Genomic DNA, 15,793 nt, shown 5'->3' on the forward strand with positions numbered 1-15,793 from the left:
TATTACAGGTAGATGAATCATCACTTTTTTCCTTGCTTGACTGAAACTCTCTTGGTCAAATGAGCAAAAATAAACACCCACGCTCGTGCAGGGATTCGAACACAGGACCTCCTGCACAACACAACACACCCTTACCACTCGAACCAACAAGCTCATTCTAATATGGAACTACAGGCAATTAAATATAAGCCCATTGAATAGATATAGGGCTTAATTCCAAAAATAACAAAAATTTCCAAAGGTAGGACTTGAACTTGGAACCTTTTACACATACCTAGAACACTTAACCACTGAAGCAGATACACATTGTGTCACCTTTTAACACAAAGAAAAATAAGAATTTTGGGGGTGTTATAACTCTACCCCCTAAAAGAAAATTTCGGCCTCGAAATTTACCTAATTAGAACAGATAAGGATACTACTGACGCATCGCATCCTCAGGCTCCCACATGGCCTCCTCAGTGCTATGATTTAGCTACAGCACCTTCACTAAAGAAATAAACTTCTTTTGAAGAAACTTAACATCGCGATCCAGAATTTGAACCGGCTCCTCCTTGAAGGTCAAATCTGGCCTAACCTCAATTTCCTCAACATGGACAATATGAGTAGGATCAGAGTGGTAACGACTCAACATCGAGACATGGAATACGTCATGAATATAGTCTATCTCTAGAGGTAATTCTAATTGATAAGAGACTAGTCCCACTCAATTCAGAATTCAATAAAGCCCGATAAACCTAGGGTTCACTTTCCCCTTGCGACTGAACCTTAGAACCTTTTTGCATGGTGAGACCTTGAGAAGCACGAAGTCCCCCACATTATACTCAATCTCACATCTCTTCAAATCAGAATAGTTTTCTACCTATCAGAGGTCACTTTCAGACGATCCTGAATTAGTCTAAACTTATCCTCAGTCTCAGAAACCAACTCAGGACCTAGAACCTGTCGTTCACCCAACTCAGTCCAGCATAGGGGAGTGCGACACTTACGTCCATACAGATCTTCGTATGGCTCCATCTAAATGCTAGACTGGGAGCTGTTATTATAGGCAAACTTTGCTAGCGATAGATAATCCTCCCAACTGCCTCGAAAATCTATAACATAACTCCTCAACATATCCTCCAACATCTGAATCACCCTCTCAGATTTACTATCGGTCTGAGGATGGAACGCAGTACTGAAGTCCAATCTCGAACCTAGAACCTCATGTAAATTTTTCTGAAACTGAGATGTGAACCGAGGATTCCTATTAGAAATGATTGAGACTGGTACCCCATCAGTCTCACTATCTCAGAAATGTAGAGCTTCGCCAACTTCTGAAGAGAACAGTCGATCCTAACCGGAGTGAAGTGCGCAGACTTGGCCAATCGATCCACATTGACACAAATAGAATCCTTCTTTGTGGGTGATAGAGGCAACCCACTAACGAAGTCCATCGTTACTCACTCCCACTTTCATAATGGAATCTTAATCGGCTGATACAAACCTGAAGGTAATTGATGCTCAGCCTTAACCTACTGGCATGTCAAACATCGTGCCATAAAATTAGTAACTTCTCATTTCAATCTCGACCACCAATACAGTTCTCGAAGATCTCGATACATCTTATTCCCACCGGAATGTATAGCATAAGGGCTATTATGCGCCTATCTCAGAATAGACTGCCTCAGATAAGAATCAGTCCGAACACAAATCTGACCATGGAAGCAGAGTACCCCATCATTATTCAGCCCAAAGTCCGTAGTGTTACCACCCTTAATCTAACGGAACCGAAGACCCAATGATTCATCCTCTAACTGCCTATCTCAAATCTATTCTATCCAAGTCGGTTTAACCTATAACTCAGCCAACAAACTTCAATTGTCAAACAAACTAAGTCGAGCAAACATCGCTCTTAGATCAGTCATCGCCCTACAACTCGACTCATCGGACACCATATTGGCCTTACCAGGATAGTAATCAATAGTACAATCATAGTTCTTAAGCAACTCAATCCATCTACACTGCCTAAGATTCAACTCCTTCTAATTCAGGAGGTACCTAAGGCTTTTGGGATCAGTGTAGATGATACACCTCACACCGTATAGATAGTGCCTCCAAATTTTCAAACCAAAGACTACGGCAAACAAATCCAAATCATACGTTGGATAGTTTGCCTCATGCTTCTTGAGCTGACGAGACACATTTACCACAACCTTGCCATCCTGCACCAGAATGCAACCCAAACCCACATGCGACGCGTCGCTGTAAACCACAAACTCTTTTCCAAGTTTAGGTTGTATCAGAACAGGAGCCTCAGTCAGAACAGTCTTGAGCTTTTCGAAGCTCTCCTACTACACATTAGTGTAGAAAAATGAAACACCCTTACATAAAATCTTAGTTAAGGGCACTGCAATCAGTGAGAAACCTTCCACAAACCGCCGATAATAACCCGCTAGACCCAGGAAACTGCAGATCTCAGAGATGTCTCTTTTCATGCCCTTCCACCAGTACATTTTCTATAAATCATTATAAATCTTGGTACTTCACAGATGAATATAAAAATGGCTATCATGTGCCTCTTGTAGAATTTTTTAAATAAGCTCATCGTCTCTCAGTACACAGATCCTATCTCTGAACATCAAGCAACCGTCAAAACCAATTTGAAAACCTGATTCAGTACCTGACTTATATTGAATTCTCTTGGCTTGCAAATCACTATCATTGACCTGGGCTACACAAACTTCTTGTAGAAATGTTGGTCTGGCACTTAACTCTGCCAAGACTGAACCATCATCTAACAAGGCCAACTACGTGTTTAAGGCTCTCAAAGCAAACAAGGATTTTCTACTTAGTTCATTTGCGACTACGTTCGCCTTTCTCGAGCGGTAGTCAATGATCAATTCATAATCTTTAATCAACTCCAACCATCTCCGTTGTCTCAGATTCAATTCTTTTTGAGTCATCAAATACTTCAAACTCTTGTGATAGGTGAATACACCGCAAGTCTCACCATACAAATGGTGTCTCCAAATCTTTAGAGCAAATACAATGGCTGCTAGTTCCAAATCATGTGTTGGATAATTTTTCTCGTGTGTCTTCAATTGCCTCGAAGCATATGCTATCACTTTACTTTCTTGCGTCAACATGCAACCTAGTCCATTCAAGGATGCATCACTGTAGACCATGAATTCTTTTCCCGATTCGGGCTACACTAAAACTGGAGCTTCTGTTAGCAACGTAGTTAACTTCTCAAAGCTCTGTTAACACTTTTCTGACCATTCAAACTTGAAATCTTTTTGTAACAACCTTATCAAAGGAGTTACAATCATCAAAAATCATTTCACAAAGTGTCGATAGTAACCGCCTAAGCCCAAGAAGCTTCTAAGCTCGGTTATCTTCTTCGGCAGCTTCCACTCGACAATGGAAAAAATTTTGCTTGGGTTAACCCGGATGCCATCACCTAACACAATGTGGCCCTAGAATCTGACCTCTCAAAGCCAAAACTCGCTTTTCCTGAACTTAGCATACAATTTATTGTCTCACAAAGTCTGTAAAATAGTCCTCAATTACTCAGCATGCTCGGACTCATTACGAGAATAGATCAAAATATCGTCAATGAATACCACAACAAACGTGTCCAAGTATGGTCGGAAAACACAATTTATTAAGTCCATAAATGCAGCTAGGGCATTCGTTAGACAAAAGGCATGACCAAGAACTTGAAATGTCCATGCCTTGTCTTGAAAGCAGTCTTAGGCACATCCGACTCTTTAACTCGTAACTTGTAGTAACTGGATCTCAGATCTATTTTTGAAAATACAGTGGCTTCTTTCAATTGATCAAACAGATCATCAATCCTCGACAATGGATATTTGTTCTTGATAGTTACCTTGTTAAGTGGTCGGTAGTCTATACATAGCCTCATTGAACCATCTTTCTTTTTTACAAATAATACTGGAGCACCCCAAGGTGAAATGCTCGGTCTTGCAAAACCTTTATCCATCAGTTCTTGCAACAGTGGTTTTAACTCTTTTAGTTCAGTTGGTGCCATCTTATACGAATTAATAGAAATAGGAGTTGTCCCAGGCACCAGCTCAATACCAAACTCTACTTTTCTGACGGGAGGTAATCCAGGTAGCCTTTCCAGAAACACATCCAGATACTCGCATACTATCAGTATAGATTCCAACTTCAACTCAGATTCTTTAGTATTCAACATGAAAGCAAGGTAGGCTTCATATCCTTTTTTCATATACCTTTGAGTCATCATTGAGGTAATCACAACCGACGGAGTATCCAACTCACTTGAATCGATCCGGATAATCTCACCACCTGAGCATTTCAACCCGATATACTTGCTACCACAATTTACAATCACATTATGCACAGCTAACCAATCCATGCTAAGTATTACATCAAACTCATCGAATGGCAATAACATAAGGTAAGCTAGAAAACAATGACCTTGAATCATCAAGGGACAATTCTTACAGACTTTATCAGATAGGACTGACTTGCCTAGTGGGTTTGACACCTTAATCACAAATTTTGTAGGTTCTACAGACATGTTCATGCTAGACACCAATTTCATGCAAATGTACGAATGGGTTGACCCTGGATCAATTAAGGCAATAACACCCGTATTATAAATAGAAAATATACCCGTGATAACATCAGGAGTAGAGGCTTCCTCTCGAGCGCGTATTGCATAAGTTCTTGCCTAGGCTTTAGCCTTTAATTTTGCAGTAGAATCCTTAGCAATAGTTCAACTGCCACTTACATTATCGGGATGTCTCTGGGTTTACCTCGAGAAATAGAAGAATTTGAGTGTAGGGCTAACTCAACCTCTTTATTAGCTCGCTCTAGGCAATCTCTGAGAAAATGGTCAAGAGACCCACATTTAAAACACGTACCGCTCATCATTTGGCACTCTCCGAAGTGGAATTTGTTGCAGCTTTTACACTTCAGCTTTTGTTCATCTATGCTTCCCACACTAGTTACTATGGGGGAAGGAGACTTCGGGTTATGTCGTTTGGAGCTTCTTACTCTACTCGAATATCTTACCGACGAAGTGGAGCGTTCTTGTTGACTTCTTGATTTCTTTATGGGGAAGGAGTGTGTTCTGCTACTAGACCTCTTACTCAAAACTCGAGCTTCTCTCTTAGCTTACGTTCTTTCATAATTTAGCTCTTCAGCCTTCTTGGCTTGATCAGCTAATGCTAAAAAATATCGTATCTCAAGGATCCCAATCAACAATTTAATTTCCTGGTTCAAGCCTTCCTCAAGCGCTTACACATTTCGATCTCTAATTGAACCCACTACGTTGCATACTGACTTAACCTTACGAATTCCCTTTCGTACTCTGACACAATCTTATTTCCTTATTTGATCTCCAAGAACTCCTTTTGCTTCGAGTCAAAAAATCTTTAATTGATGTATTTCTTTTTAAACTCAGCTTGGAAGAACTCCCATGTAATGTCTTCCTTTGGTACCACTGAGGATACCGTCTTCCACTAGTGGTATGCAATTTCTTTCAAAAGAGATACAGCATACTTCCAACATTCCTGGGATGTACATGACAATTTATCCAAAACTCGCACAGTATTCTCAAGCCACAACTCAGCTCATTTAGCATCATCCTCGACCTTAGCTTTAACCCCTTCAGTCCTATATTTTCTAAGTTTATCCACTGGGGCCTTACCAATTCTCACTAGTTCAACAACCCTTGGTACTTCATCAAGTTGGTTAGCAGGTGGAGGTGGACATGGTATTTCGAAGTGATTTTTCAGGTATTCCCTGAACCACTCATCCATCCTATCGAAATAGGCTACTCTCGCCTCTTCTCGGCCTTTAGACATAGGCTTTTGATACGTAATATTCATGACATGTTTTAAATATTTATAATGAATCATTCTTGAAACTAACTATTATCACGATGAAGGCAAGTGTACTTATCGAATAGTAGTATAGCTTTAGCAAGTTTGGTTTATCAAACCCAAAAGAACCAAAAGTACTAGTATCAACTTTCTTTTTATTATATAGCCTAAGAATAATGGGGTTTATTTATCTAACAAATTAACTAAACTAAGAAATCACAGAAAATAGAATTGGGGAATTACTTTTGGAAAAACTATTGAATTAAGATAATACTTAAGGAAAAATCCACCTAGATTTCACTTGGTATTTGACTCTAAATTGGACGATTTATTCATTTGACTTGATCCATAGAAATCCCTAAGATATGTTATTATCCCTCTTGAGACTAACAACGTCTAACCCTAGGTTGAATAATTGAAATCTCTTTCTAATTAACTACCTAGGGTTGCACTAACTCGATCTATGGATCCCCTTATTAGGTTTCACCCTAATCCGGCAAAATCTTATCACCCTATCTCTATGCGCGCAATCAACTCCGCTTAATTATGACAAATGTACTCTTAGACAGGGTTTATTCTCCTCTGAATAAGAGCTTAACTTGAATCAATATCCTGGAATATCAAAACAAGAATTAAGAACACATAATTAAGAACAAGTCAAATATTTATCATACAATTCAGATAATAATAACAAGATCTGTCTTAGGTTTCATTCCCCTTGGGTAGTTAGGGGTTTTAGTTCATAACTAAAAAGGTAAACATCTCAGAAGAATAATGAATACAAAACATAAAGAAAAACCCAAAACACCTGAAGGGAAATTGAGGGATCAATCGGCTTCTGAGATGATAACTCCGCTTCTGAGATGGATCAATCGGCTTTCCTTGAGCGGTTCCCTACTTCCTCCTCTGTGTCCCCTTTTTCTCCTCCTCTAGGGTGTATTTATAGGCTTTAGAATTCCTAAGAACCTCAAAATTGGTCTTTTCTGAATTGGACTCAATTTAGGCTCGACAGGGACACACCCGTCTTACACGTCCGTGTGCGATTACTTCAGGCCGTGGTCAAGCCTGTTAAATAGGCACGGGAGTGTGGTCCACCCATGTGAGTTGTGTTTCGATTCTTCCAAATTGACACAGCCGTGTGGTCTGCCCGTGTGAAGAAGTCCAGGCCATGTTGATTTCATACGTTAGCCCATTTTCTTCGTTTTTGGCCCGTTTCTCGTTCCTTTCACTCTCCTATGCTCACCTAAGTATAAAATATGAAATTAAGGCATTAGGAGCATCGAATTCACTAAATCTAAGGAAAAATCATCCACAAAATGTGCTAGGCATGGGATAGAAATATGTATAAATTACAGTTTATCAAATACCCTCACACTTAAGCATTTGCTTGTCCTCAAGCAAAATCTTCAACTTAGAATCAAAATAAATTCTTCTCAACTTATAATTTCTATCGATAATATCTCAAAATAATCCATAGGTAATCATACATTGAAAATTTAACTGAAAGAACATCAAAGTTTCAAACATTCCAAGTTGAGCATTTTATCATGAAAACATAGGTGTCTCCCCTCATCTAAGTAATTACCTTTGATTCAAAATATCATAGAGTTTCACATCCTCAATAAAGATTCACTCAAATCACTCGAGGTGTTTAAGGACAATCAATGAAACATTCAATAGTCAATAATGAAAAGTCATTACCATAGGCTTGCATGAAAATCAAATCTCCACCACTATAAATCGAGATGAAACATCAATAAAAAGGTATTTAGAGAGTTGTAATGTGGCTTTGGTTAGAGGGTATGATCACAAACTAAAAGAAAGGGTTAGAATTGAGATTGAATTGAAAATTTGCCTAACTAGAAAAATGACTAGTCATCAATTGAGTACAACAGAGCTTTTTCTCAGAATATGGAATTTAACTTCTTTAGCTCAGAAGATCACTACTACTAAGATGTATACATGTATTTTTTTTTAGTTTTTTTTCAGAGCAAGTCAAATTACAAAATGGAATAAAACATAGCTAAGCAACTATTCCAACTCAAATCTCGACAAAAATAGGGATCAAATTAATTTAGGGGATTTCAATAATAATGAGTTATGGGTTAATATTGAGAGTAAATCAATGAATGGGTTGTTAGGCTCAAGGGGGTTCACTAAGGGTTAATTGTGAAGGTAGGCTTTTATGGAGTGAGTGGGTTAAACCTAAGTGCCTTTATCATTTTGACATATCAAATCAAATGATATGGTCGTGACATGCATAATTAAGCAAGTTCTAGAATAACAAATCAAAACTGACGCACTCATAATGAAAGTGAGCATGAAAGAAATAAAATATGCTCTAACGGCTCAAGATCTCACAAAAATTATGGCTTTTTGATGTTTAAACTTGTGAATTCCAACTCAATGTAACACCTAAAATTGGGAAACAACCTAAAAGCTTTTAATTCTTTAAAAATCAACTTATCATGTTTGATTCCCTAATGTCTTAAAGTTTAAACAATCAATACATAAATGCCTATGTTTTAATTCAAGATATACCAATAAATATTATAAATCAATCAAAATTTATCCTAAACATGATATGAGAGCTTTTCAAGAGAACAAGGCAATCATTCAGGGATTTTTCTGATAGTGAAATGAATACCCCCCCACACTTAAGATGTACATTGCCTTCAATGTACAAAGATAGATATATAGAAAAGAATATAACAATAAGATAGGGAGAAAAGTGAAACTTCCTGAGTGATGAATGAATTTCCTTGAACTGCAGTTTTGGAGAATAATCAGCATAAGGGTAGAGGAGGATACTCCGGTGGTGGTAGAGGTTCATTAGTCCATAAGTCCTGTACCAAAAGAATATTATATCAAGTGGTAGCTATGGCCATGGTCGAGCAGGACATGACAGTCGTGGAGAACCTTTCCCGGTGGAGTTTTTAGTTCCTTTGCGATGATGAGCTTAGGAGCTCTTTATAACTGTGACAGAATCAGGAACTTTTTAGGAAATATAAGGAAGCATAATTACTCGATATGAAATAGCCGAAAGTAAAAATTGTTAAATAAAAATTATAAATCCTAATAAAAATAATCTTAAAAATAAATAAAAAGTAGTTTTAAAATAAAAGTCAAAACATAAAAATAAATAATAAATAAAAGATTTTAAACATCTTCATCGCTAGATGGTTCGCGAGGTGGGGGTGGCGATGAGATGTGGATGTGCTGACAAATCTACTGTAGAGTAGCATCAATGTTATCAAAGCGCTGAAAACACTGTTGCTTAAATCGGGTAAGGCGCTCAAAGATGTCAGTGTATGAAGCCGCCGCATGAACTAGACGAGAAGGAGGTGGTGGCTGAGGCGGTGGGTCCTCGTGACGTGGAGGGACATCATCAGTAATGTCCTCGGAGGCCTCTTCCTCGGTAGATTGGGTGAGATGGTACTGAGGAGGGAAGGTGCCACGTCATTTCTTAATCATCCTTATACTTAGCATGCTCGAGATGCCCTATGGGGACATCTAGCCCATGAAAGTGAGGGAGGATGATTGGACTATTGTGTTGTGGAGCTCGAAGTACCGAGCCAACCGCATCACATAGGGCCCAATGGAGATGACCCCCTTCCTATGCCACTCTGTCTGATGTTGAATGGCGAGGGCAATGAAATAAGCAAGGTTTATGACGTACCCATGCGACATACATCATAGAAAGTAGGCTTCATGAGTGTTGACGACGCCAGTGCTCTCTCACATTCCTATTAACGTGTGAGCCAAAATGGCATGTAAGTACCTCAGAGATGGAGAGAGAGCTGATGCCTTGGAGCGACTAGGATTTTAGGAGGCAGCGCCGGGGGTGAGGACATTCCAACACCATGAAGGAGAGTGATGGATGTGGCTATTGAAAGCGTGGAGTTCACTCTCCTCCATGAACTCCTCAGTGTAAAGGCCCAGTGCGGTTCCGAACTCTGGGATGTTCAACTGGCGGACTAGACCGCCGAGGCAAAATTGGATTGTTCCTGGGTCATCAAAGCGGCCCATCACGGTCTGAAGATGGAACGTTAAGCAGAGTTCCATCGTGAGTTCGAGATATGTCGGCTCGACAATTTCAAAGAAAAGCCCCTAAGGATCGGTCGTGAGGAGGGACTGAATTGCATCTGCGAGTTGGACTTCTTCTAGCGCGGCCCAGTCTATACAACGGCCCACTTCCAAGGGTCCAGCACGTAGAATATGGAAAAGTTCTTATTGAAGCCCAATGGGGAACTGTAGGAAAGGGTGATGAATTTCCGTAGTACGACTCGAGGAAGATGACGCTCCTTTTCTTTTCTTTGAAGCAGGGACGGCGGCTTTCTTTCCTCGTAAAGACGACATGGTATACCTGCAAGCAAAACCATTATTTCGTCATAATGAATGTTCAAGGTAAGACAAAAACAAATTTAAAAAGGCAAAAGTCATAAATTAAAACTAAATATCTCAGTCACAACTACTAGCAAACTTAATCAAAAACAATTAATTTTATGGTGTATCATTAGCATGATAATGGCAAATAATTCTATGTAGCATATTTTATTGATGGAAAATGTCGACCCAAAATGTAGGAGTATTTTTATTATCCTAACCATAAATATTCACTTTAAACTAGTCAAATGAAGTAGATAGATCATGCAATGAGTAAGAACTTCAACATGAAAAAGATGATAACTACTCTAGATACGAAATTTGACTGATAGAAAGATGAAAATAACATGAAAAATGTAGATTACTATGATAAATAGCATTAAAAATCAGTAAAATAAAAGAGAAAAGAGTAAAAAAATGCTAGAAAGAGGAGAATGAGTGTCAAAATGGGGTTGGAAGCGGCGCACGGGCGTGGTAGGGAGACCGTGTAGACTTGCAGGGGCTAGGGTTAGGGATTTTGGGTGACAAAGATGATGAATAGTGAAGGGTATTTATAGATTTTGAGACACATGGCCAGGGACCACGCCCGTGTTCCCTAATTTTTGCCCGTTTGATTCGTGAATTTTGAATTGGGGTGTGTCTGACAATTTCCCCACGATCATGTACCTTGGGTGTGTTGGTGCACACGGTTGTGTCGCACGGCTGTGTCTGTCTTTGTTCGCTTCTCCCACACCTGTGTATGAAGGTCCACGGCCGTGTTGTTTTGGCAGGTTCGCCCACGGTTGCTTGACACGAGCGTGTCACATGCCTGTGTTAATTTGATAGGTTCGGCCATGGTTTCAAGGCAAGGGCGTGTCGCACGCCTGTGTTTTTTTTGGCAGGTTCACCCACAGCCATGTCGTACGACAGTGGCGATTTATCGTAGCCCGTGCTGGGGAAAATCTTTGCCCTGTTTCCACACTGTCCTAAGCACGGCCGTGTGCTTGGTCGTGTCTGTGTGGTAAACCTATATTCAAGAGCTCCGTTAGTAAGTTAGGTGTTAAACACTAAAATTTAAAGAAGCTAATACAGTTAGTGCTTGGGTTGCCTCTCGAGAAGTGCTTATTTATAATCTAAGCTCTACTTACCTCTCCATTGAATGGTCATGGTGGTTCGAGGAGTTTATACTCCTCATTCCTGCTATGAATCCCATCAAAATAAGGTTTTAGGCGGGTATTGGTTGCCTTAAAAGTGTCGAACTTGGGATGACTTACCTCGACTGTACTGAATAGGAAAATGCTAAGTATCGTAAGAGGAATTTCTTCATTCGGTTTGGCCATGACAATGTGAGGATCTATGGCATCTAATAAAACTTTATCTCCAACCTTAAGCTGATTTGGAAAGGTATTGAGCTTGTTCTGGCGTAGTTTTGGTTTATTGTGTGTTCTCAGTTTATGTGTCCGCCATTCATCTAGCTCCTCGATTTGTAGCCTTCGTTCTTTATGAATAGGTCCTCTACTATTGCTTGAAAATGGCTCATGTACTTCCTTCAAACTCATTTCCTACAAAATAGGTTTCACCATATTGTCAGTTTTAGTAGAATGGTTTAGATAATCACCTTCAATTTTTTATGTGTTGCTGGAATTGCAAGCTTGAAGGGTGATTGTTTCGTCTCCCACATGAAGTGTGAGCTCACCTGTGCCAACATCAATAATCGTTCTAACAGTTGCTAAAAAGGGCCTTCCTAAAATCAAAGGAGTGTTGCTATCATCCTCTATGTCTAGAACAATGAAGTCAACGAGAAATATAAATTTATCAATTTTAACTAGCACATCTTTAATAATACCCCTAAGAAATCTTATAGTTTTATCTGCTAATTGAATGCTCACCTAGTCTGTTTGGGTTTCCCAAGACATAGTATTTTAAACATTTTGTAAGGCATGACGTTAATACTAGCCCCTAAATCAACTAATGTATTATTAACATCTAAACTACCAATTAAGCAAGGAATTGTAAAACTCCCTAGATCTTTCAATTTGTTGGGTTGTTTATTATGTAGAATAGCTGAACAAACTGCATTTAGCTTCACATGCGAAGCCTCGTCCAACTTTCGCTTATTTTTTAAAAGCTCCTTTAAAAATTTCATTGTGTTTGGCATCTGTGATAGAGCTTCAATAAACGGTAAGTTTATATGTAATTTTTTAAGAGTTTAAGGAATTTACCAAATTGTTCATCTGATCGGTCTTTCGTTGTCGCATTAGGGTATGGCACACAAGGTTTGTATTCTGTACTTACCGGTTTCTGCTCATTGTGGTCTACCTCACCTTTACCTTTGCTTATCTTAGTTTCTTGCCTTGGTTCTGGTTCATGTGTGACTAACCCTTCCTCATCTTGACTAGTAATCGCGTTGAGCTGCTCCCTTAGGTTACACTATATGTTGCTTGGCAAGCTACCTTGTGTTCGTTCAGAAATCAACTTGGCAAGCTATCCAATCTGAGTTTCGAGCCCTTCGATCGATATTTGTTGATTCTTAAGTGCTGTCTCGGTATTCTAAAAATGAGTTTCTAACAACGATATAAACTTTGAGAGCATCTCTTCAAGGTTTGGCTTCTTTTTCTATTGGTAGGGTGGTTATTCGTAGCCTGGAGGTGGTCTCTGATTTCCTTGGCCTCCCCATGAAGAATTTGGGTGGTTCCTCCAACCCGCATTGTAAGTATTGCTATATGGGTTATTTTAGGATCTAGAGTTATTGTTACCCATATATTGGACTTGTTCCTCCTCGATGCTAGGGTTGAAGGGTTAATATTTTGTGCATGCTCCTCCTCCATTCGAATCACACCTTATCACTGGATGTACCTGAGTAGAACCACACAAACCGTCAATCTTTTTTATTTAAGAGTTATACTTGGTTAGATAGCATAGAAACCGCGTCGAGGTTGAAAACACTGACTACTTTCGTCAACTTTGTTCTCATTACTTGCCTCTGATAGTTATTCAGTGGCATCTCCTCAATAAATTCGTAAGTCGCCTCAGGTGTCTTATTATTGATAGTTCATCCAGCAGCTGCATCAATCATCTGCCGAGTCGAAGGATTTAGACCATTATGGAACGTTTGAACCTGTAGCCAAAGCGGTAACCCATGGTGAGGGAACCTTCTTAAAAGGTCCTTGTATCTCTCCCATGCATCGTAGAGTGTTTCTAAATACATCTGCACAAAAGAAGAGATATCATTCAGTAATTTGGTTGTTTTAGCTAGTGGAAAGTATTTTAATAAAAAATTTCCGGTCATTTGTTCCCAAGTAGTAATTGACCTTCGTGGTAAAGAGTTCAACCATTGTTTAGCCTTATTCCTTAACGAAAAAGGAAACAACCGAAGTCGAATGGCGTCATCAGAAATGCCATTAATTTTAAAGGTATCGCAAAATTCTAGGAAATTTTCCAAGTGAGGGTTGGGATCCTCGTCCTGCAAACCATCAAACTGAACAAACTGTTGTATCATTTGAATTGTGTTAGGTGTTCAAAATTATTTGTAGCAATAGCATGTCTAACTATACTTGACTCAGTTCCTGTTACATTAGGTTTAGCATAATCATACATAGTGTGCAGAGTAGGATTTTGATTAACAGCAATAGCAGGAGGTAGCAAATTTTCCTGGTTTTCAGCCATCTCCTCGGTTGTGGTTTGACTATTATCCTCTTGCTCATTCTCTGTGTATATTAAGCTTCCCCTTATTTCTCTTTGGTTTCTGCAAACTGTGCGATCAATCTCACTGTCAAAAAGTAATGGTCCTGATAGGTTTCTTCTAGTCATAAACTATAAAAACCTATCAGAAAAAAGGAAAAAGAAGAATTAGTAATAAAACTTAGAATAAAATTTAAATTGCAGAAAAAGTAAATTGTTAAAGTAATAAAAATCGAGTGTTCCTAATATCTTAGTTCCCCGGCAACGGCGCCAAAAACTTGATACGTGATATTCGTGACAGGTTTTAAATATTTATAATGAATCGTTCTTAAAACTAACTATTATCATGATGAAGTCAAGTGTACCTACCGAATAGTAGTATAGCTTTAGAAAAACTAACTATGCTCACCTAAGTATAAAATATCAAATTAAGGCATTAGGAGCATTGAATTCACCAAATCTAAGGAAAACTCATCCATCAAATGTGCTAAGCATGGGATAGAAATATGTATAAATTACGATTTATCAGCTTTCTACTACTACTAGAAACAGCTCATTGTACGGAAGCTGGAGCATGGCTCTCGACTCCCTCGGACTCATCTTGGGCTTGATTGGAAGACATTTACTATATTCAAATACAATTAAAAAGTTAGGATATGTCACACTATCAAAATTTGTATAATGGCATGTATAGCTAAACTCGTTAGATGCTATGTTAGTCTGAGAATCAACTAAATCATTGCTCTGATACCACTAAATGTAACATCCCTTACCCGTACCCAGACTGGGGCAAGGTATAAGGCATTACTATACACAAATGGGACACTTCCGAAAAATGTGGGTTATAAAATTTCATTTCAATTTAAAATCGATACAACAAAATATATTATCCCCATTATAGACCTACGAGGTCTAAGACATGCATTAAAAGTGATCCAGGAGTAAACTAGGAACTTTGGAAAACTTTCAAAAAATTTTAGGCTTAAGCATCACACGCCCGTGTAGAGGCAATGCACACGCCCGTGTCCCTTACCCATGTTGAATTATTAGAATTTATTTTTCATTTCGAACCTACAGGAGTTTTCACAAGACTAAGCACACGCCTGTGTCCTTGGCCCGTGTCCCTCACACGGCCTAGACACGCCCGAGTCAAAAACCCCAGACATTCTGTTTATGATGTCATCATTCATCTAGGGGCACACGGCCAAGGCACACATCCGTGTGCTAGGTCATGCCCACTATGCGGCTGAGACACATGGCCGTGTCTCTACTTATGTGTTTACTACCATGCAAACTGACCTAAAAAATTTAAGTGCAAGGGGACAAACGGCTGAGCAACACCTTCAAGGGGCTGGCCATGTATCATACACGGCCTAGACACATGCCTGTGTGTCTACCTGTATGGACCATTTTAAAGGTAATTTTTCCAAGCATTTAGTCACCCTCAAACATCCATTCACACTCACATATTCCTTAAACAAAACATGACATAGGTGTGCCCTTAAAACCTTCTTGGCCAAGGTCATACATGTTACTACATGTCTTATTTTATCCTATGATAATGTTACCCTCTTTGCTAGGGTTACCATTTCAACAATCACATATTTTTGTACTTGGCACATTTTATAACTCATGTCCATTATGACATAAACTATTTTCAAGTGATATGACCACCTTTTAGATATCTATTCATGGTATAACACAACAGGCATTCATATGAGACATTCAAGCATAACCATGCACATTTAGTAGGTTTACAACCTACATCAAAATGGGCCATATCACATTGCCATATACAAAATGAGTAAGCATATCATATAAGCCCTTACATTGGCTAGCCAAATGACACATATAACAAAATAACCAAAATTCCTATACATGTCATTATA

At 39.0% G+C, this 15,793-nt stretch overlaps 1 non-coding gene across 1 annotated transcript; it reads left to right on the forward strand.

Annotated features, from left to right (window-relative positions):
* The first annotated feature begins 13,357 nt into the window (after positions 1-13,357).
* LOC121210592 (small nucleolar RNA R71) lies at positions 13,358-13,468 on the forward strand. The gene has a single exon (XR_005905707.1). It is a non-coding gene; the product is annotated as a small nucleolar RNA R71 (small nucleolar RNA).
* Positions 13,469-15,793: the final 2,325 nt, after the last annotated feature.

Source organism: Gossypium hirsutum, chromosome A11 (assembly GCF_007990345.1).
Source record: "Gossypium hirsutum isolate 1008001.06 chromosome A11, Gossypium_hirsutum_v2.1, whole genome shotgun sequence".
In the NCBI taxonomy this organism is placed as follows: Eukaryota; Viridiplantae; Streptophyta; class Magnoliopsida; order Malvales; family Malvaceae; genus Gossypium; species Gossypium hirsutum.